The sequence below is a fragment of the Cryptomeria japonica genome, chromosome 4 (assembly GCF_030272615.1).
Source record: "Cryptomeria japonica chromosome 4, Sugi_1.0, whole genome shotgun sequence".
Lineage (NCBI taxonomy): Eukaryota > Viridiplantae > Streptophyta > Pinopsida > Cupressales > Cupressaceae > Cryptomeria > Cryptomeria japonica.
In genome coordinates, this window is record NC_081408.1 from 597,355,480 (window position 1) to 597,379,319 (window position 23,840).

The following is a 23,840-nucleotide window of genomic DNA, read 5'->3' on the forward strand; positions in this document are numbered from 1 at the left end:
GACAAAATAGATTGCAAAACGACAATATTGAAAATGACCATGATCGATGAGAAATCGATTGCAAAATGACAAGATCGAACATGACAACGATCGATGACAAATCGATCGTTAAAACGACAAGATTGAAAATGATAAGGATTGATGATAAATCGATCGCCAGATGACAAGATTGATAAGAGGACAAAACCCTAATTAGGATTGACGATGTCCAAAATGATGACAAATGAGCACGCACATTGATGTGATAGGATAAGATCGACCAAAATCATGATTGGATAGTGTTGTCAACAAGACCAAATTTGAGAGGGAGACGAATGAAGAATGTAGAAGAATGACTCGATGCTCACAAATGATAAAAACCAAGTGCGAATCATAGGAGAAATGTTAATGCGACGCAAAAACCTAAAATGAGGCAATGCGCAAATGTTAAAATATGACTCTGCAAGCGTTGACCATTTTTAGGTGTCTACATTTTGCCCCTCTTTGAGACAATGCGATTTTAAGCGTTGTTTCAAAGAACAATAATGAAAATGCCCCAAACAATGACAATGACATATGCATGCCCCCTCGAGGAATTGGCTAGAAACATGCAAAGAAGAGGCCAATTGATCGATAAGAATGATAGGAGATGATAGGATCGAACGGACTGCCAAGACTGACAGAAGAAATGTTAGTAAGAAGAAATGAGACAGAAAACAGTTAGAGACAAAGAAAAATTTGCTTTCACATATGCACTTTGTAGGTGAGAACCTTTATTTAATGTAGCAAAATGGATGCGTAGCATCATGGCATTGAAGGCCAGAGCTTAAATGCAACCCTTTTTTGCAAAAGACAGACACATTGCAGACAAACAACAATCACAACAAAAAAGAAAGAGATCATGAACCATCCCGGTCACTCTAAATCACTCAGTGACATCATTGAGCAACATAGGAACATGATCGAAGATAAATCAATAAAAAGATAAGATGCACAAATTCCAACAAATCAAACAAACATCTTGATCTTCATTGTCAAAGGTTGAAAGTGCTGATAGGACGATCATGCTGTCTGGTTTCAGGACATGTGGTACCCCGTCTAAGACAGGACACAGCCTAGTTTCGAGTATACCACACCCTGTATAAGACCCATGATAGTAGAGACAAGGACAAATGATTTTAAGGTAACGTTCGATTGATATGACAATTGTGATCAGTTGGAATGTCTGGTTTGATTGAAAATTTCATCTGTTAACACATGATTTCATTAAAGCACTATGTGTGATTGCGTGTCGTTGGAGGGATGCTCAGTGATTTGTCTTATGCACAAAAAGAGATCCTTTATTGACAAAATGCTTGTTTTTTGGATTTTAATGTTTTGAAATGTTTTTGTGTTCATTTTTTTAGGACTTTATTTGACTTTTTAGGGATTTTCTCAGGACATTTTTCTTTTTTTTTGAATTATTTCAGGACATTTTGCAATTTTTTAAGAGATTTTTTCAGGACATTTTTCAATTTTTAAGAGATTTTTTCAAGACATTTTTCAATTTTTTAGATATTTTTTCAAGACATTTTTCAATTTTTTGGATTATTTCAGGACATTTTTCAATTTTTTTATTTTTATTTCAGGACATTTTTCAATTTTTACAATTTTTTTTAAGGACATTTTTCAATTTTTATGAGTTTTGCCCCCAGTGTCTAGCAAGGCAAGGAATATGATAGGTGAATAAATAGGCTTGTTGAAATGTTGATGGATAGAGGGAAGACAAAGGCCTTTTATTATGGAGACAATGTGGATGCAATTTTCAAGGGCTATTGCATGATGGGACAAGAGACTGGATATGACAATGTAAAGCAGTGACATGGCATGAGGGACATATCAAGAGGTATTTGAAACCATGTTTAAATTTTGCATCCTTATGTCAGATCAAGATCAAGGAATGAAAAAGAGTGTATGGATAGTGATAAGATATGGATAGGATAAGCAAGACCAAGAATGGATAAGGGACATGGACTGAAGGTCGGGATAGGATACGGGATAGGCTAAGGGATAGTGGCAGAAAGTTGCAATAAGCTAGGGAATATGGATGAAAAGTTATAATAAGCAAATGGATAAAGACCAAAAGCTATGATGGACTAAAAGCTGCAAACAAGATTCATGATGCTCATGATGATCCTCAGCCTTGTCAAGATCAAAGGTGGAAAGGGAAACTGGACATGAGGGACAATAGGATATGAAGGGTAATGACAGGGGTTCGATAGGATAATGGAAGGGCAATAAGATATGAAGGAGGAAACCTGCCCCCAAGTGTGGTGTGCAAGAAGTTCATAGATTACGCATGACGCCTGTTTGCCAGGTTTTCATCACGGTACTTGCCCAAGGCGCCTGTTTGCCAGGTTTTCACCAGTGAACGAATTATTTTTGCTTTACTTTTTTTTTTCTTTTTCTTTTTCTTTTTTTCACTTTTTTTAAAATTTTTTTTGACTTTTTCAATAGAAGATGGACACATGATAGGGGATGGAAGAAGGGCTCAAGCGTCTATTTTTTTTTTTTTTGATAGTAGCCTTGAAAAAAAAATGGACCATGACCTTTAAAAGCATGCTCAAAGACGTTGGTAGGATAAGGACATGGAAAATGAGATGAAACTAAGGCAAGGATTTATGCAAAGGATTGGACCAAAGGGATGGAAGGATGGAAAATATGCATTGGATAATAGGTAGGGTATTGGAAGAATTGGGCTTCAGTGGATGGAAATGAAGGCAAGATCAACATTGGCACACACCTTGAGAGGTGATGGACTGATGGAGGAAAGATGTATTTTGGATATTGAGATTTGGATGGAGGAATAGCTTGGGATTTTGGGACATAAGGGCCCAAAATGGATGAAGAAGGTGATGGAGGAATAGATTTGAGAGGTTTGGATGGAGGAATAGCAATTTTGGATGCCAAGTTGGATGTTTCTTTAGGCTTTTGTGCTTCAAGGAGCCGCTTAGGGATCCACATGGTTTTGGATTTTTCATGCTTTTGTGGTTCCTTGGAGTACATTGCTTGCACAAGGGATTTAGGAACCCATATATATTTTGACTTTGCTTTATTTTGCTCAATGGGCCTTTGCAGCCTTTTGGATATTTCTTTTTCCTTATAGATCATATTGTTCTTTGTTTTGACATGTCGATTATATTGGACATGTTGATCCTTGAATACATGTGGATTTCTAGACTTATGACTTTTATACTTGGCATCCAAATTGCTTGGAGGGGGAAAGGAATGCATGGATGGATATGAATGAAATGGAGTTCTTTTGGATGGATGAAATTTACTCAAGGATGTGTGCCTTTGCTGACCTTGCATAGAGGACGAAGGGATATAAGGACCTAAGATGGATGGAAGGTATGATGGGGAAGGTGAATGTTTTGATTTTGAAGGGATGTTGGATTTAGCAGGGGTACCCACGTCTTGAGGAATTTCACTGAGGCCATGACCCTTAATATTTTCTTTAACATGAAGGGATTCTTGCTTATGAAGGTCTACTCCTTTGCCTTTATGAATATCTTGACTTGTAGGATACTCTTTTCTTTGGGAAGAAGACGCGAGTCCATTATGAGGTGGATATGAGATGAGAGAAATAATGAGATCTTGAAGTGGATCGGATTGCACCAAAGTGGAAGAACCCATTATGCATGTCGAGGGTTCATGAACATCTTGCACTGACACATTAGAATCATGAGGGGGATTAGGATCATGTTGTGGACATGGTTCAATGACGGGCTCTTCAAGAGATGGAATGGGAGGAATAATGGGATCATCACAAGAAATATGATCTTGGAGTGGATATGCTGGATTAAGACAAGGAGATGGAGGAACAAGTGGATCTTGTGGAGGATCTGAAGGAATGATAGGGTCTTGTGTTGGAAATGAACTTGGAAGGATACTTTGATCTTGACAAGGAGGAAAATCATTGGATTCCTCTTTAAAGGTACTTTGCTCTTGACTTTCAATGGGATCATCGGAAAGGATGGAAGGGATATCTTGATCTTTCTTAGGAAGTGGAATGTCAATGGGATTTGAAAGGACATTGTGTTCATGAAATGGAAGGGGATCGTTTGGGATTGGATGGACTGGGATATCTTGATCTTGCTTGGGGAATGGAGTGTCAATAGGACTTTGGATAGGATGGACAAGAATAGGGGAATCATCATGAGTGTCTGGGAACATGGGGTCCTGGTCAACAATTGGATGGGATGATAAGATTTTGGGATCTTGATCTTGATCTGTTTCAAGACACGTTTCTTCATGCTCTAAATTATCCTCTTGACATGGGGTTGGACTTTGGATATGCATGGAGGATTCTGACAAGGAATCAATGCTTTGGCACGAAGGGGATGCACTTTGAACATTTGTGATGGATTCTGACAAGGAATCAATGCTTGAACATGAGGAAGAGGGACTTTGAATGGGGTCCTCTAAAACAGGTAATGGCAATAAAGTGCATGTTGGCATTGGGTCTTGTATTTCTGAAACATGACAAGGATGTGCATCATGAATTGGATTATCATGGCAATCAATTATGGATAGCCCTTGGGTAATTTCATCCTTGGGTGTATTGTTTGATGAGGACAATATGGAAGGTTCTTGTGAAACTTCTAAAGGTGTAGGGATAGATGCCACTGGAGAGTCAATTTGTTTGTGGGGAGATGAGGCATTGCTAGACATAAGTGTATTATCTTGATCTCCCTCAAAGAACTCACTTGGTAGGTTCCTTAAGATTCTTGCAATAAAGCCCCCTTTCTTTCGAGGTTTTGACATAGTTGTATTTGTATTTTGAACTTGTTTGGCAAGGAGTTGGTTCTGATCTGATGTCATGTTTTGATATTGGACTTGGTTCAATTGTTCTGACATGTTTGAAACTTGGGTTGGTGTGTGCTGCAACCTTTGTTTTTGAATGTTTGGTTGTGGTTGTTGACATTGATATTCCACCATTGGTTGAACTATTTGTTGACATTGTATAGTTGGTTGGACATATTGTTGAAATTGAACCATTGGTTGTGTCTGTTGGAAATGTTGGAGCTGTTGAACAATTGGTTGAACCATTGGTTGTGATGGTTGAAAATCTGATTGATAGTAAACACCTTCTTGTTCTTGTTGTGGAGGCACATAATGTTGAAATTGATGTTGTCTCTTTTCTTGAAATTGTTTCATCATCTCTATTTGGGAGAGGAGAGCTGGTATGTCTGATCGTTCAAGAAGAGATCTTACATCAATTGACTCAATCTTTGGATTTCGACCTGGAAATTTTTGAAACATTTTGGACATTTGTGATCTATTCTTCTCAATTTTTTTCACTCTTTGTTCCAATATCTCTTCTTCTTGAGCTAGTTTCTCCTCTAGTTTTTGTATTTGGAGACTTGTTTCATCATAAAGAGTTTGATCGATATTGCCTTGTTGTTGGGTTCGATATAATTGTGATTGCCTTGGATTAAAATTCGATTGCATTGTCGGTTGATATGTCAAACTTTGTTGCATCATTGGTGCTTGGAACCTTGTTTCAATAGACATGTCACTATGCAAATGCAATATTTTTGGAATTTTTCAAGGATAATGTATGATATGCAACTAAATGCAAACTAAATAGATGAAAATGCAATCTATGGCAAGAGTGCAACCTATGTTTTTGGTTGTTTTCAAGATTTTGAGAAACTTTTTGGAATGCAAATCTAAAAGAGACCCTTAGGAAATTGAAATGATGTCTAGACCTCAAAGGACAAAAGGACCAAGTGACAAAAGGACAAATGACAAAGTCTCCCCTATATGCTTGGATACTAAGCTAGGTTTGACCAAATGACAATAATGACATGAAAAGAAAAGGTTTGATAAGGTCTAGACTTCCTAACAATGACTTAGGGTTTTATCAAAGATTTGCATTACTCAAGTATGACAAAACCTAGTTTTTGAGACTATATGCAAAGGGACAATTAATATGCAAGTGACCCTAATATGATATGATAATGACCCAAGCTTAATGAAGAGACCTAGGATATGCAAATATGAATGTATGACAATGGTATGACTCTAATGCAAGAGTACACATGCAAATGGATGGCTCTTATTGATATGCAAAGGAGTATGATCTAGATGAAACCTAACCTTGGTACTTGACAATGACTTTTGCAAAATGCAACCTAGGATGAACCTAAATGTAAGTGACATGAATGTTGAGACAAGATTTTGAACAATGTTTGACAACCATGTTTGAAAGTTTTTTGAAGTTTGTTGGATGAAATGGTCTTGTGTTTAACCTTATTTTGAATCAATTTGCCTTGTTTTTGAAATGAGATGCAATTCAACTTTTGACAAGTAAAGAAGACAAGATATTTTAACATAGACTCAAGACAATCATGCTCATTCCCACATTTCTTATGGTAGGCAAGGACATTAGGTACTTGAGAGGTAGACTTGTTATAGGATTCAAGGAGAATACATAGATGCTTGACCCCACGGGCTCCCCTCCACGGCACTCACTTCTCAGGGCAGCCAAGCATCAGTCCCCATGGAAATCTCCCCATGGCGAACTTAGTATCTCTTCCAAGTATCTGAACTCCTCCTTCTCAAGCAACTAGAAGGATTTTGGCCTCTAAATACAAGGTGTTTAATAAGGATTTCTGTTAAGCGCTACTCCTTGATGTCACGCAAGCGTGATTGAGACATTAAGCCCATCAAGATACCAAACAAATGTAGTCGCGCAAGCACGATTTAGACCGTGAGGTCCTACTTAGATGTTGATATGAGAAAGAGTTCAAGGGTCATCACTTCCCAAGTAACTGCAATTCCCACGTAACCCTTCCTTCAAAGCTTTCGCCAATCAGGTATTTGTTTATAGTGAGTTAGAATGCCAAGGTATTCTAGCTGTACTCACTTTGGGTCATTCCCTTCTCACGATTATCACTTGCTTGCAAAAGCAAATGGTCGGGAAGGTAGGCCCTCTAAAGGTGACACACAATCAAAACAATGAGCATGGTATCGAAGATCTGGATTTCTGATCACCCTAAGAAGGATGAGAGCATACTCTCCTACTCCAATGTCACACTCAACAATAAAAGCAAAAACATGTTCATTCCAACCTATTTAGAAATCATACTAGGTGCCTATAACATTAATGGCAAACACCAAGTTTAGTTGTTTCTCCAAGGCAACCTGCAAAACCCAAGTTAGAAGTTTGAGGTGTTTATTCTTTGACTATTGATTATGCATAAAACATGTTAGTAGTTTCATTTGTTGTCTTTGCCATGTGTATGCCAAGATGCTGCATAGATAATTAGTACCAAAAACCAAAAAGCAGAAAACAGAATGCAAAAACAAACAATTTTCAAGTAAAACACTGCATTTTCACCTCTCTTTTTGGACTTTACACAGGCGCAGAACTCATGACGCAGGAGCAAAACTCATAACACAAGCGCAAAATGTCTCTAACACAAGCGCAGAATGCATAACATAGGCGCAAGTTGTCTTACACAGGCGCAGAAGTCCCCAGAAAACCCTGCACTGCCCTGTTTTTGGGTTTTTTGACCTGCAAATCAACTCAAAAGCACTCAAAAACACAGTAAAGGGGTTAGATGGTTAGTGTTCACGTCAGGTTCACCAATTAATGTAGCTAGGAAATTAGAAATCATCACAACCAAATATAAAAACTAATCATTAGCTCAATCACGAAAGCTTAAATGTAATGATCTATCCTAAACACCCTCAATAAAGACATGAAAATAAAACATTCAAGACTAAAGATTATGCAAACCAAATGTGGATCTGAATGTTTCCTTCATGCGGCTCCATTGTTCTTCTTTCTTCTCCAAATAGTTTTGTTGTAGATCTCACCTTCAAGTGCATAAACCTAATGTGAAAGCAAGATTGACATTGGCACAAGAGTACTTGAAGCGTGATTTGACAAAGTGATTAGAAATTCGATAATCTGATTGATCAAGAATCAAGGGATTTGATTGAAGAAATTCATCCAATTTATAGACAAATTGGAGAGATGGATCAAATTAGCATGATTCAATTCAAATGGAAATTGCAAATCAATTATGTCAATTATGACAAATTATGCACTTTCTATGCAAAATTTGTTGATTGATAATTTATGACAAATTATGACAAACTTCTATGTCAAAAATTGATTGATTGTCAATTATGACAAATTATGACAAATTTCTATGTCATTTCCATGAATTTAGGAGAGAAATAGGAGGAAATTGAAATTAGGAATTAGAAAATTAGGAATTAGAGAATTAAGAATTTAGGAATTAAGAAATTGATGGAAATTAGAAATTAGGTAAACTAATTAATAATTTGTCATTATTAATTAATTCACAAAGAGGAATAATTAGCCAATTAAATGAACATTTAATTGTGACAAGAAGACTTAGGATAAATAAATAATTTATTAATCCTAAAGGGAGAAATGACAAACAAGGTTAAATGATTAAATCACGAAACCTGAGAAGATGAATTAGCAATGCAAAGATGACAATTAGGTCTTGATGTAAGATTGATTTGATGTCGATTCGATTTTGAATTGATAAATGACCAATGTGATAAATGATTTGATTGATTGACAAACTAATCGAGATTGATAAAGAGACCAAATTGATAGGCGCCAATTGACGAAGAACAATGACTAATTGATCCAAATTGACTTGATTGAAAAGAACGACGATTGATGACAAAATAGATTGCAAAACGACAATATTGAAAATGACCATGTTCGATGAGAAATCGATTGCAAAATGACAAGATCGAACATGACAACGATCGATGACAAATCGATCGTTAAAACGACAAGATTGAAAATGATAAGGATTGATGATAAATCGATCGCCAAATGACAAGATTGATAAGAGGACAAAACCCTAATTAGGATTGAAGATGTCCAAAATGATGAGAAATGAGCACACACATTGATGCGATAGGATAAGATCGACCAAAATCATGATTGGATAGTGTTGTCAACAAGACCAAATTTGAGAGCGAGATGAATGAAGAATGTAGAAGAATGACTCAATGCTCACAAATGATAAAAACCAAGTGTGAATCATAGGAGAAATGTTAATGCGACGCAAAAACCTAAAATGAGGCAATGCGCAAATGTTAAAATATGACTCCGCAAGCGTTGACCATTTTTAGGTGTCTACAAGTTGTACCATTAATTGACATTGAAACCCAAATTTCTTATTATAAAAAAAATGTCTAAGCAATCTATTTGCATGTGTCCTAATCTGTCTCCATGAAACCAAGCCAGGAAGGTTGTCTAGTACATCACTTTTAATTTCAAAATTTTCATTCATTTGATTATCATTCAAACATGTTTCATTTTCAATTGGTGTTTCCATGTCTACATACACATTATTGGTTTTAGTTGCAGGTGGATTTTCAATTTCATTTGGAGTTTCAAATTTGGTTTCAATTTCAGTTTCAAGTTGAGATCTAGTTTCAATTGGGGTTTCAATTTGGATTTCAATTTCACTTTCAACTTGACTTCGAATTTCATTTGGGGTTTGATTTTCAATTAGAATTTCATTTAATAAGTAACCTGCTTCTACTAAATCACCAATTTCTTCATGAGAAAAAACATGGGGCTGTGGAGACATACCTGTATCCAATAATGGATTAGAAGCTGCACCTGAATTAAATGGTTCTATTGTGTTTCCTTCGTCAGCATTTATGGTCTCATTGATGTTCTCCTCTTCTAAAATGATTGTGGAACTTGAAGCTCCTTGTCTCATTCTTGATCTTCTCTCTCGTTGACGCATTGCCTCCTTCTCCCTATTTGCTGCAATATCCTTAGTTGTCAGAACCTTCATTTGCCTCTTCCTGCGTTGATTTGATCCCATGGCTACACCAAAATTTGAATTTGAATCAATCTCTTTACCAAATTGACAATAAGACAAACAAAGAGAATGATTAATCAAAACATTCTCTTTGCAGATCGTACCTGTCAACCAATTATTGAAAAATCATTCAACCATTGGGATTTGTGCTTGTGGGCCAGATTCTGGCCCAATGGATCTTTTCAGAATTGGGCGCTCGTTTCTCTTTCAACGGTACAGAGCGAAACGGGCGCCCTTTTTTTGAATTTAAAAAACGGATGCCCGTTTTTTAAAATTAAGGGTGGGAAACATTCCTTAGATTTGTTTTTTGCTTCAGGATAGGCTTGGTCTCACCAAGCCTATGCTTGGACCTCCAAAAAAATGACTAAGGTAAATTGACATCAGATTTCTACCTTGGCCTAATTTTTTGAGGGCCTTTCTGATTGAATTTTTTGACGAAACAAAAACCCATTAGAGTTTTCAGCATCCTGAATTCAGAAATGTAAATTTTATAGTGATAAGATTACTTTTACTATTTTTGTATTATTTATTAATCAAAAGTGGAACCTAAACCTAAAATACCAAGGTTCACTAAAACTTTAATAACTTTTTGGTTTTTAGGATTTTAGAAAAATAAATTATATGGCATCAATTTACATACAATTCTTTTGAATATTAAAAAAAAAAAATGGAAAAATATGAAATTTTCATCAAATTATGGTGGTCGTACACCCGATGTTTTGAAAATATACTTTATTGTTAGTTAAAAATTAATAAAAAAATAAGCAAAAATATTCTCATCAATATTTGGTGTCTTAGGTATCATTTCCCAGAAGGATTTGTAAAAATTTATTTATTTGCATCAAAAAAGGGTGGTCGTACACATGTGTGGTATGGTCCTGAAATAGACATTTTAAAAAAATGGATTTTAAACATGCCTACTAAAAAGGGATTTCTACCATGTGGGCATTAAAATAAATTACATATTTGAAAAGTAGACTCTGAGCACTACATTTTCTATTACTGAAGTTTTTTGAGATTCAATCTCTAAGTGCATCAAATTTTGACATCAATTGACATAAAATTTGAAAAACAGAGAAAACACTTCCACTTTTTGCCCAAAAGTGGGACTCAACTTCTTGCAGCCACCCACAAACCATATTCAGATGTACCTTGCAAGTATCTACAAATTCTTTTCACCGCGCTCTCATGATTTTCTCTAGGATCACTTTGATATCTTGATGCAATACAAACAACATTCATTATATCCACTCTAGTCTGAGTCAAGTATAACAAACCTCCAATCATAGACTTTTTATCTTGTAGGATTTACCAGTACAGATTCATCTTTCCTTGTCAATTTATCACTGGTAACCATAGGAGTACTTACCAGTTTAGAGTCTTCCATACCAAATTTCTTCAACAATTTCCTAGCATACTTAGTTTGACAGATGAAAATACCTTTATCAGTCTGAGTAATCTGCAAACCTAAGAAAAATTTCATTTTCCCAATCATAGACATTTCAAATTCTTTCTCCATATTTTTAGAAAATTCCATGCACAACTTATCTTCACCTCCAAAAATAATGTCATCAACAAAAACTTCAATAATCAGTATATCATCATCAGTGACTTTATAATATAGATTACTATCAGCATTACCTTTAGTGAAACCAAGCTTCAAAAGATACTTATCTAACCTTGCATACCAATCTCTAGGTGCATGTTTCAATCCATATAAAGCTTTCCTTAACCTGCAAACCATGTTTTTATCATCTGAAAGTGAAAAACCATCAGGTTTCTCAATATAAAGTTCCTCATCAAGATCCCCATTCAGAAAGGCACACTTAACATCCATCTGATAAACCTTGTAGTTTTTATGTGCAGCATAGGCAATAAATAATCTTACAGCTTCAATCCTAGCTACAGGGCAAAAGTTTCACCATAATCAATTCCTTCCTTTTGAGAATATCCTTTACAAACCAATCTAGATTTATTCCTTACAACTTGTCCATCTTCATTCAATTTATTCCTAAAAACCCATTTAGTTCCAATAAGATTCTTATTTTTCGACCGAGGAACTAAAATCCATGTGTTATTCTTCTCTATTTGATCTAATTCTTCTTCCATATCTTTAATCTTTACATACTTCAATTACTGATACTGGTTCAACTTGAGAAATTAAACATACCTCATCAGTTTCCAATCTCCTTCTTATCATCACTCCATTGTTCTTATCCCCAATGATCTAATATTCTGAACGATTCATCCTTACATACCCAGGAGTCTTCTGACTCTCTATTCCTCTTCTTGGTTCTTCAGTTAATTTTGAATTTTGTAATACTACCAGAGTAACTGGTTCAACATTATGTTCCGATAAAGGTGTTACTGGTTCAGTTATGATAATTTCCACTGTCGTTTCTTGCTCATCAACTTTGATTTGACTTTTATTCAGCTCATCCACCTTTACATTAGCGCTCTCCACAATTCTCTACAATCTCTTGTTATAACATCTATATGGTTTTCTTTCATTAGAATAAACAAGAAATATTCCTTCATCACATCTAGGATCAAATTTGCCAATGATATCATCTCTCCTGATATAACATTTACTACCAAGCATTATGAAATATTTAATAGTACGTGTATTGCCAAACCATAATTCATAAGGTGTCTTATTGGTTTCTCCTTTGATATGTACTCTATTGAATGTATAAACTGTTGTGATCACTGCTTCTCTCCAAAAGATATGAGGTAGATTAGCTTCCATCATCATTGTTCTAGCAACATCCAAGATAGTTTTGTTCTTCCTTTCCACAACTCCATTCTACTAAGGTGTTTGGGGAGCAAAAAAGTGTCTCCTAATGCCATGCTTCTCACAAAATTTATTAAACTCATCGGATGTGAATACTCCACCATGATCCGACCTTAAACATTTAATCTTCAATCCTATCTCAGTTTCAACTTTAGCTTTCAATATTTTAAAATTTTCAAAAGCCTCATATTTCTCCCTTAGAAAAGTAACCCACATCATTCTAGAATAATCATCAATGATTAGCATAAAATATCTATCACCTTGAAAGCTTTTAATTCTAGCAAGGCCACACAAATCAGTATGAATAAGATCAAGAACATCATTATATTTGTCTTGTATACTCTTAAAAGAGGTTTTGACCTATTTTCCCATTTGACATTCCTTACATATCGGATTGTAGGGCTTCACAATATTAGGTATATCTCTAACTGCCTTAGTTGAACTGACTTTAACCATGCAATCTAAATTCACATGACATAGCCTTTTATGTCATAGCCAACTCTCATGAATTTGTGCAATCAAACATGTCTTCTCACTAGAATTCAAATGAAATATATTACCTTTTGTCTGAGTACCAGTTGCAATCTCCAATCCAGATCTATTAATGATTTTGCATTTTCCATCCTTGAATTGTAATTGAAATCCCTTATCCACCAATTGTCCTACACTCGAAAGATTATGCCTTAAGCCTTCAACATAATAAATATTATCAGTCTTGTGCTTACCATCTAATGATATATTTCCTTTTCTTTTGATCATACATGCTTTTTCATCTCCAAATCTAACCAGATTGCCATCAAATTCTTGCAAAGATAGAAACTTCCTTTTATCTCTAGTCATATGATGTGAACATCCACTGTCAATTACCCATTCATCCTTATCTTCAATTTTATCAGCTAGGGCCTTCTCTTTAGGTACATTCTCTTCTAGTTCTAGATAATCTTCCTTGATAGTTAGGAACACCCATTCCTTTCCATTGTCAGAACCACTAGCAGAGTCTTATGTCGGTTCATCATCAAAATCAGTCACACCTTCCTCATCCGCAATGCATCATGATTTATTTATTTTTTCCTGTACTTATACGTGTTCTGATATCCAGGGTTAGGCTTAAAAGATCTTCTAGCTCTCTCTTCAAATCTTGAATTCCTTTTGGGACAACTAGATGCAAAATGACCTATCTTATTACAGACAAACCATTAAAAAGGTGATTTTCCTTCATATTTACTTCCTACTGGTCCTTTAGGTACTCTTCTAGCAAATAGGGCTTCATGTTGCTCAAATTCTTCATCTTCTCTCTTCATATCATCCAATTCCTTTGCATACAAAGCTTTCCAATCTTGCTTGTCTGTTGATGATGTAGATGCATGAAAAATAGGTTCAGACTTCATAGCTCCAGAAGGTCTAAATTCTTCAAGCTCAAAATCAGATAATTTTCCAACCAAGGTATCTCTATTGATAGAAGTATTAGCCATTGTTCTCAATTCATTAATTGCAGTAGCCTTCATCTTTTAAGCTGGTGGTAAAGCTCTCATAACTTTAGAAACTATTTCATCTTCACTCAGAGATCCACCACAACATTGAATTCCCATAACAATTTCATTTACCCTTTCCATGAATGAAGTAATCCTTTCATCTTCTTCCATCTTCAAGTTTTCATATCTCACCCGATAACCATCAAGTTTAACAATCTTTACAGTAGGGTCACCTTCATCAAGAGTCTCCAACCTGTCCCATATAGCCTTTGCTGATGATTTGTCAATTAATCCCATTAATTGTTGATCAGAAAGTGCACACAAGAGGGCTTTTCTTTCTCTACAATCATTCTCAAGCTCCTTATCCAAGTTTGTTGGAGGGTCAGATTATAAGTGTAACACCATTCTCTGTGATTTCCCAAATTTCCTTACCAAGACATCTCAGATGAGTCTCCATTTGAATCTTCCATACTCTAAAATTTGTTCCATCAAGCCTAGGAATATCTCTCCAAAAGATAGCAACACATGAACTAGATTAACTTGAACTGTTAGTCACCATAGGATCTCCCTCAAGCGGTTAAGCTTCTGCAAAGAGGACCAGAGCTCTGATAGCAATTGTTAGACAGTTCAAATAATCGGAAGGCAACTGAGAGGGGGGGGGGGTGAATCAATTGTCTCAGATTACTAGAACCTTAAGCAATTAAAACTTTAATACCGAAACCCAAAAGATCAATATCGAAATGCATAAACCAATTACCGAAATAGCAGATATATCAATTAAGTACAAGCAACAATTAGAAAATAAATACCATCCACATGACACCGAGATTTATATGTGGAAAACTTGGTAAAGGGAAAAACCATGGTGGGAAGTGTACCCATAGTTAGATAATACTTCTACAGTAAATATGTGATTACAATTGAGGGCCATGCACTTGCAGGAAGGCCAACAGCCTAGAGCACACTACTCATCACAAAAAGGAATCTCACTGACTACATAAAAATTCAGACTACAATCCAGAAGAAAGAATGAATTGCAATGATAGCATCTCATATGCCTGAATACAATTCCGGTTAAGCTCAATACCGAAGGACTAAATCCTCTTACATAAACCCAACTCGATCACCAATGATCAACCAAATCCTCTGCCTAAATGATCATTACATTATTCGCTCCTTACATATCCATATCCCCTACACATATATATGATCTATAATGAGATCTTACATCATAAATTTACAAACCTGATAGTTCTGATACTAAATATGATTAGTATAGATGCCAAGCTAACAATATGAGAGGGGGGGGGTGAATCATTCAAACTTAATCTTCAATAAAAACAACAGATTCAACCTCGGTAACCTTATCAGAAAAGCAGTAATGCATGCAGACCCATAAATAGATAAGATCACAAACATATAACACCAGATTTAACGTGGAAACCCAAATAGGGAAAAACCACTATGGGTTTTCGGACCCACTAAGAAATATACTCTTCTAGAGTATGCTCAGTTAAAAGCAAATCTTGTTAAATATTACAAACACATTGCTAGATGTGACCCGGTTAAGGGATTTCCCTCAGATCTGTTAGGATCTTCACCTTGTTAGAAGTGACCTTGTTAAAGGATTTCAAACACTCATAAGAATGTCACCTTGCTAGAGGATTTTACAAATAAGACTGTTAAGTCCACTCGGTTAAGAGATTTTCTGATACTTCTCAAAATAATAGTAATAAAAATATGTCTGCAACTTCACATCTAAAAATGCTAAAGCAAATTCTTATTTGTTCAATACAATTTAGACATAGAACTAATCTTGTCCCTCTGCTGGGCTCTATACTCTGTTATCAAAACAGGTCTTCAAGCTTTTGTGCTCGGTAATCACTATGTAGCATCCCTATGCATACAATTGCTCGCATACATTATTTACAACAATTTCCTATTTATAAACAATCTTCCAACCGCTTAATCTCCTTGATCACATTTCCCATGATCAATCATAGCCATCAGATCTTCAATCTTGTCTAGGTTCAATGTATCCTTCGATCTAAAAATGTTTTACCCCATCTTGGAACTTGCATTTTCACCTTGGAACTTGTGTTAGGGTATTGCGGTTCAATCTGAGCTGTAGATCTTCCTGCCTATCTTTCTTTACCATAGATTCTTTAGCAATCTTCATACATGGCTTACCAATCATTTAATCCGCTCCAGCTCATCAACTTCCTTCATTAAATATCACATGTAAACATTTTAATGCATTCTGTTATAGCTTGGTTACAACTCGGTAACAACTTGGTGAATACTAAACTTCACTCGGTAGAATTCTACCTTCATTAACTGATAGCGATAACCTTAGGGTTTACCGACTAGGTTTTTTGCTCGGTAACATAGTATAGTATTAACCTTTCAAACAATAGCATATGTAGGATATTAAAACAATCTAAACATCATGATCTCATCATTGTCTAACTTGGTAATAGTTGCCCATTGAATAACTTATCCCCTTATTCATCATATTCTTTCTGTGTCTTTTACCGACATCTTTATACTCATCAACTCATACTTCTTAAGATATGGCAACATCATACTGAATTATAAAATCAATTTCTTGACATCAATGACAAAATAATAATATTAAGACAGTAATCATCCTTAATCAATTATATCCATAGTCATCAACAACCTTCTCAATATCCTTATTGAAATGCCAACAATCTCTCATTGTAATTGGAATGCCAACCTTCTTCTTGTCTGTTATAATGCCAACAAAACCCTCGACCACAAACAATAAGGTTGACCACCAGATAATAAAACAATTACATAATTACAAAACATGTCGGCCCAAGACCAAACAAATAATATCCAACCCATAAGACATCCTAAAAATACATCGAGAAGTCCAATCCATACGTTACATTAAGCCGGTCCATAACCTAGATAAAGTGGGACCCAATTTAGGTCCACACACGCTAAATCAATGATCCCAATCAACCAAGTCTCAAACATGATCACCATCAGCATCCTGAATCTCTACTAGAAGCCGCACCAACACCACTTATGCATAGCATCAAAGATCTTCAACAAAGCTCTGTCAGTGAAACCCTCACCGGAACAACAAACCAAGCTTACCAGCATAAAGGATAGCATCCGATCACCAGATCAAAACTAATTGACTAAACATGAATTTGAGTAGCATGAATAACATATCTAAGCCAACTCCAAAATCCAAAACATACCGGAGCATACCAGATCATCATGATCTAATCCAACTAGAAACCAAACAACCTACCGGGACCATAAGGATATCGATAAACAACCAAAATAACTAGCGTTGACATCAATGACAAAACATAAATGCAACACATAATCAATTCCTCCAAATGGCCAACAGTGGCCCATAATGATACTTTCCTAATGTACCTCTTTCCACGTAGTCTAGGTGGACAAGCCATGGAGTGGTTTTCACAATTACCCCCTAGAATTAGGTCCTTTGGTGAGATAGTTGAGAAATTGATCTCACACTTCTCCTACAACATTGAGCATGAGGTCAACATGATAAAATTGTGTAATACCAAATAAAAAATAAAGAATCTTTTTCATATTTCTTAGAAAGGTGGAGAAGCATAGCTAGCCAATGTCCTTGTCATATCTTGTAGAAACAAATGGTCAAAATGTTTATGCAAAATCTGAACCGCAAGATAGGATTCCAACTTCAATCATAATGTTTGAGCATGTTTGAATAAGTCATAGAGAAAGGTTTATCCATTGAAAGAATTTTCCTTGAGCAAGGTACTATTAAAATCTATAAGGACAACAAGGATATACTAGCTCAAATATCAATGAGAAACCTCACTTTTGGTCAAAGAACGAGAACATAGTCAATGATGGGCTTGTAGATGCAAGTATGATTAAGATCACACAACTCATGATAAGCTTTGCAAGACCTAGTACCTTGAATAACCAATTCAACACTCAAAGGACAACACTTAAACCTAAAAGAAAATTTACATCCTTGGGAGAACCTATAGAATCAGTTTTACATATATTTGTTGCTAATAAGCTTATTGCATTACTAGAAGCTAGATAATTCAAACCTAGAATCAAGCTCATGTGGTGGAATGACAATTAATATTGTGACTATCATCGTAACAAGGGGCATAAAACTAGCAATTTCAACAAGATTAAGAACATTATCCAGGATCTCATTGACAATGGTGCAATTGAAGCTGAAGGTTACTTGTCTAATGAGGAACATGTGATGCTTAAGGATCCTTTACCCAATCATGATAAGGGAAAAGATTGAAATATTAATCTTGATAACAATGCCAATTATGCCAATTTTTCTTATGAGTACACAGTCAACTGCATTACTAAAATGAACCATCATGATTCTACCATAGTTGTCAACAATAAAACCCTTGAGTGCAATGCAACAACTCATCTAGGTAAAGTGACCCTACAAGATGCCACATCCAAAGCAAACTCCTTGTCTAGCTAGTAATCACCTTGGGAAGACACCTGCTCACATATCCATCCTAGATCTTTTATGCATATCCCCTTCACACAAGGCTATCCTTGACAAAGAATTGCAAGAAACCTTTGTACCTATGGAATTACATGTGGATCATTTTCAAGTCATGGTGGGACACCTTTATTCACCTAATTACCTTACATTCACTAAGAAAGATGACACATCTCCCCAACAACCTCACAATACACCTCTCAACATCGAGGCCTTTGTACATAACATCACATAAAATGAGTCCCAATAGATGCAGGAGTGGGTTTAAATATTTTCACCTTAAAATTAGTTACCACATTAGGGTTCTCGAAAGGATTTGTTGTCGCAAAGAAGAGACTAACAATTAAAGCCTATGACAATGAAAAACACTCATCTAAGGGATCAGTTACATTACCAATCAGAGTTGGGCCAGTGATTAAAGATGTTGTCTATCAAGTCTTAGACCTTTATCTCTCTTGTAATCTCTTCCTAGGTTGACCATGGATCCATGTCATGAAATTTGTTTCCTCTACATACCATCAATGCATCAAATTCACACAAAATGGAGTAGAGACTACTATCCCAGGAGATCCAAATATGTACTTGTATTGCAATAACATTCGACCAAAACCCAAATCCACCATCCCCATTAATAGAGAACCTACTTCATCCACATTATTCATTAATCTTGAGTCATTAAAGCCATCCACCTCCAAACAACCTGAGATCAATGCTAAAATCAAGGATAAATAAATGGGAAAGTAATATCTTGCAGCATTCCATGGACATTTGACAACTAATGGACTCTTCCAAGACTTATGGTAGACCTCAAATATCTCAACATGTGTCAAAATTTATCATCAAATGGGATCCCACTACCTTTACCAAATGGCAAATGAGGACCTCTTCAAATGGTTATACAAAGATGAAGAGGAACAAAAAAAGAACGAGAAACATGACTTCAAGTTACCTATTGAGAACTATGGTAAAGGCTTTAAATACTTACAACAAATGGGATAGATGGCAAAGGTCCTATTGGTTTGAAAAAACAAGGCATCATGGTGTTAGGTCCCAGAGACAACTAAGAGGGGGGAGGGGGTGAATCAGTTGTCTAATAAATTCAACCAAAATTAACTTAACCAAAACTTAATTCTTAATGCCGGTAAACCAAACTTTATTCTGGTAGATAGTTTTATTAGTTAATTGCAGTATAGGTAAAGATTAATGCATGAAACAAAAAGACAATAACATCCACAACACATAATACAAATATTTGTATGTGGAAACCCTGTAAGGGGAAAAACCACGGTGGGAAGCCTTACCCAGAATCAAATGATACTACTACAAATAGTATGTGTATATAATATGGAGTCTGCACATGCAGAAAGACCAGCTGCCTAGAGCTCACTACTCAATCACAAAATGGGAGTCACACTGACTACAATTGGATGGTTAAATCCAATGATAATGTACTGCACAAAATATCATCTTCATATGCTGGATTCAGTACCGGTTTAGTTCTAATTGCCTTCACAAAAACCTTCCTTCAACCTTCAAATGATGTCTGTGTGTGTAGCTCTACTTATTTTCACATATACCCTATTACAATCCTTTTCCTTATCGCATATCAATCTCACAAATCAGATCTTACATTTATACCATAACCTAAGACCAATTGAATAGGTTGGCTCACTAAAAGATATTACAATAAAATCAATTACAAATAAATCAATGAGTGATACATCAAGTCAGCTAAATGCATTTACAATAATAATAAATCATCTTCATAACGTGTCGTGCTGATTTGGAATAGATATGCTTGCCGGTTCATAGCCTGAACCTATTTGCAGATAACAATGAATATGCAAACCCGAATAGTCCAATAACCAAATCGCCAAAACCAGGTGATCAAATAATGTCTTCGACATAACCAGGTAGTCTCCAAGTCATTCCAAGTGCCAGTGAACAATATAACCTGCCGGTGAACCAAATACCGGTGACTATGCATAAGTCTCTGACTTGCCGGTGAACAAAACAAAGATCTCCAAGTGCTGATAAGTGTGACAAGTGTTGACAAGTGTTGACATCAATGACAAAACCATACCAAAATACCAACAATCTCCCCCTTTGGCATTGATGGCAACACAAGATGGAGAAACCATCAAAGTGCCAACATAGAAATGCCAAAAACCAAAAAACCAACAATCTCCCAAAGAGATCATTAACCAGAAATCATAATGTCTCTCCCTAGGAATAATCTCTCCCAAAAGATATCTCTCCCTAAAATGTTTTTCCATAATATCTCTCCCCCTTTGACATCAAATGCCAAAGTAATACAAAACCACATACAAAATACCAACTACTCCCCATGAGAAGTAGCTCTCCTCATCAAAGCTGGAAAAAATATTTCTCTATTAATTCTATCGGTTGATGAAAAACATCAACTGTCTAAGTCTCTACCGGTGGGGGTAAGACTCCAAGCTGCTCTCTGAGATATTTAAAAGTCTCCTTAGGTAAAGGCTTTATAAAAATATCTGCAATCTGCTCTTTAGTATTCACATAAACCAATTTCACTTCTTTTGCTTCAACATTCTCTTTCAGAAAATTGAATTTGATAGAAACATGTTTAGTTTTTGAGTGAAATACCGAGTTATTTAATATATCAATTTCTGCCATATTATCATAGTAAATAGTTATAGGTTCCTTGCATTTTACCTTTATGTCCTTCAACATTTGTTTAATCCATAGTACCTGTGTGCAATTGGTTGCTGTTGCAACATATTCTAATTCGGCTGTTGATAAAGATGTACAACTTTGTTTCTTTATCAACCATGAAATTAGTTTGCTACCAAGAAAAAATGGTCCATCGGTGGTGCTTTTTCTGTCATCTACATCTCTTGCCCAATTAGCATCTATGTATGCACATAAATTAAAATTTTCATCTCTAGGATACCATAAACCAATATTTGTAGTGTCTTGTAGGTACCGAAAAATCCTTTTTACTACTGGTTCATGATTTTCTTTAGGATTACTCTGAAATCTTGAAGCAATACATACTGCATTCATAATATCAGGTCTTGTTTGTGTCAAATACAGTAAACCTCCTATCATAGACTTGTATCTAGTCGGATTAACAGGTGTTGATTCATCCTTCAAAGATAATTTATTAGTTGTAGTCATAGGTGTGCTTACCGGTTTAGAGTTTTCCATGCCAAATTTCTTTAGTAATTCCTTCAAGTACTTAGATTGACATAGGAATATACCTTTATCAGTCTGTGAAATTTGCAATCCTAAAAAGAATTTTATCTCCCCAATCATAAACATTTCAAATTCTTGTTGCATTTTGTTAGAAAAGTCTTTACATAATCCATCTTCTCCTCTAAAGATTATATCATCAACAAAAACTTCAATAACCAAGATGTCATCATTAGTCACTTTGTAGTATAGATTGCTATCATCATTACCTTTAGTGTAACCAAGCTTCAAAAGATATTTGTCCAATCTAGCATCCAAGCTCTAGGAGCTTGTTTTAGTCCATATAAAGTTTTCCTTAACTTGCAAACCATATCTTTATTATATGTCAAATAAAATCCATCAGGTTGTTCAATATAAACTTCTTCTTCAAGATCTTCATTCAAAAATGCACATTTAACATCCATTCGATATACTTTATAGTTCTTGTGTGCTGCAAAAGCCAATAAAAGTCTGACTGCCTTAATTCTGGCTACCGGTGCAAAGGTTTCATTGTAATCAATTCCTTCTTTCTATGAATATCCCTTACACACTAATCTTGCTTTGTTTCTGATTACCTTACCATCTTCATTAAGTTTATTTCTAAAAACCCATTTACTTCCAATTACATTTTTGTCTTTAGGCCGAGGAACTAATGACCAAGTGTTATTCCTTTCAATTTATTCCAATTCATCTTCCATAGCTTTAATCCAATATTTATCTTCACATGCCTCATTAATTGATGTAGGTTCATTTTGAGAAATAAGACATACCTCTTCATTTGCCAATCTTCCTCTAGTCATAACTCCTTGAAATTTGTTTCCAATTATCTGATCTTCAGAGTGGTTCAATCTTACATACCGAGGTGTTTTTACTTGCTGTTGTTCTTTAGTGACTGTTGAATCCTCAGATGATGCCAGTGTAACTGAATCACCATTCTGTACCGGTGTACTCATAGTAGGTTCATTTGTGATTATCTCTATTGCTGATTTAGAGTCCATGTACCTTGAATATCCTCTAAACTGTTCATCAATCTTCACATTTGCACTCTCAACAATTTTTTGCAATCTCTTGTTAAAACATCTATATGCCTTGCTCTTAGATGAATAACCAAGAAATATTCCTTCATCACTTCTAGGATCAAATTTGTCAATATACTCATCTCTTCTGATATAGCATTTACTTCCAAATATTCTGAAATATTTAAGAGTAGGAGTATTACCAAACATGAGGGGTCTTATTGGTCTCACCTTTGATGTGAACTTTGTTTAATTTATAAACTGTAGTATTGACCGCTTCTCCCCAATATATATGAGGTAGATTTGCTTCTAATATCATACTTCTGGCTGCATCCAAGATAGTTCTATTTTTCCTTTCAACAACTCCATTCTGCTGGGGTGTCTGGGGTGCTGATAACTGTCTTTTGATCCCATTCACTTCACAGAATGTATTAAATTCCTTAGATGTAAATTCACCTCTTTGATCTGATCTCAAACATTTGATTTTCTTGCCGATTTCATTCTCTACCATCACCTTGAATAGTTTGAATTTCCCAAATGCTTCAGATTTCTCCCTGGGAAAAGTAACCCAACACATTCTAGAATAGTCATCAATGATTAGCATAAAATACCTATCTCCTCGTATACTTCTAGTTCTTGCTGGACTACATAAATCAGTGTGAATTAAATCAAGAACATTGTTAGATTTCTCTAGAATACTCTTGAAAGTTGCTCTAACTTGCTTTGCAAATTGACATTCCTTACATACCAGATTGTGAGGTTTAACAATCTTAGGTAAATCTTGTACTACCTTAGTTGTACTGATTTTCACAATGCAATCAAAATTTACATGACAAAGTCTCTTATGCCATAGCTAACTTTCATCAATATGTGCAATCAAACATGCTTTCTCATTGTTGTTCAAATGAAAGATATTACCTCTAGTCTGATTACCGATTGCAATTTCCAAACTAGTTATGTTTA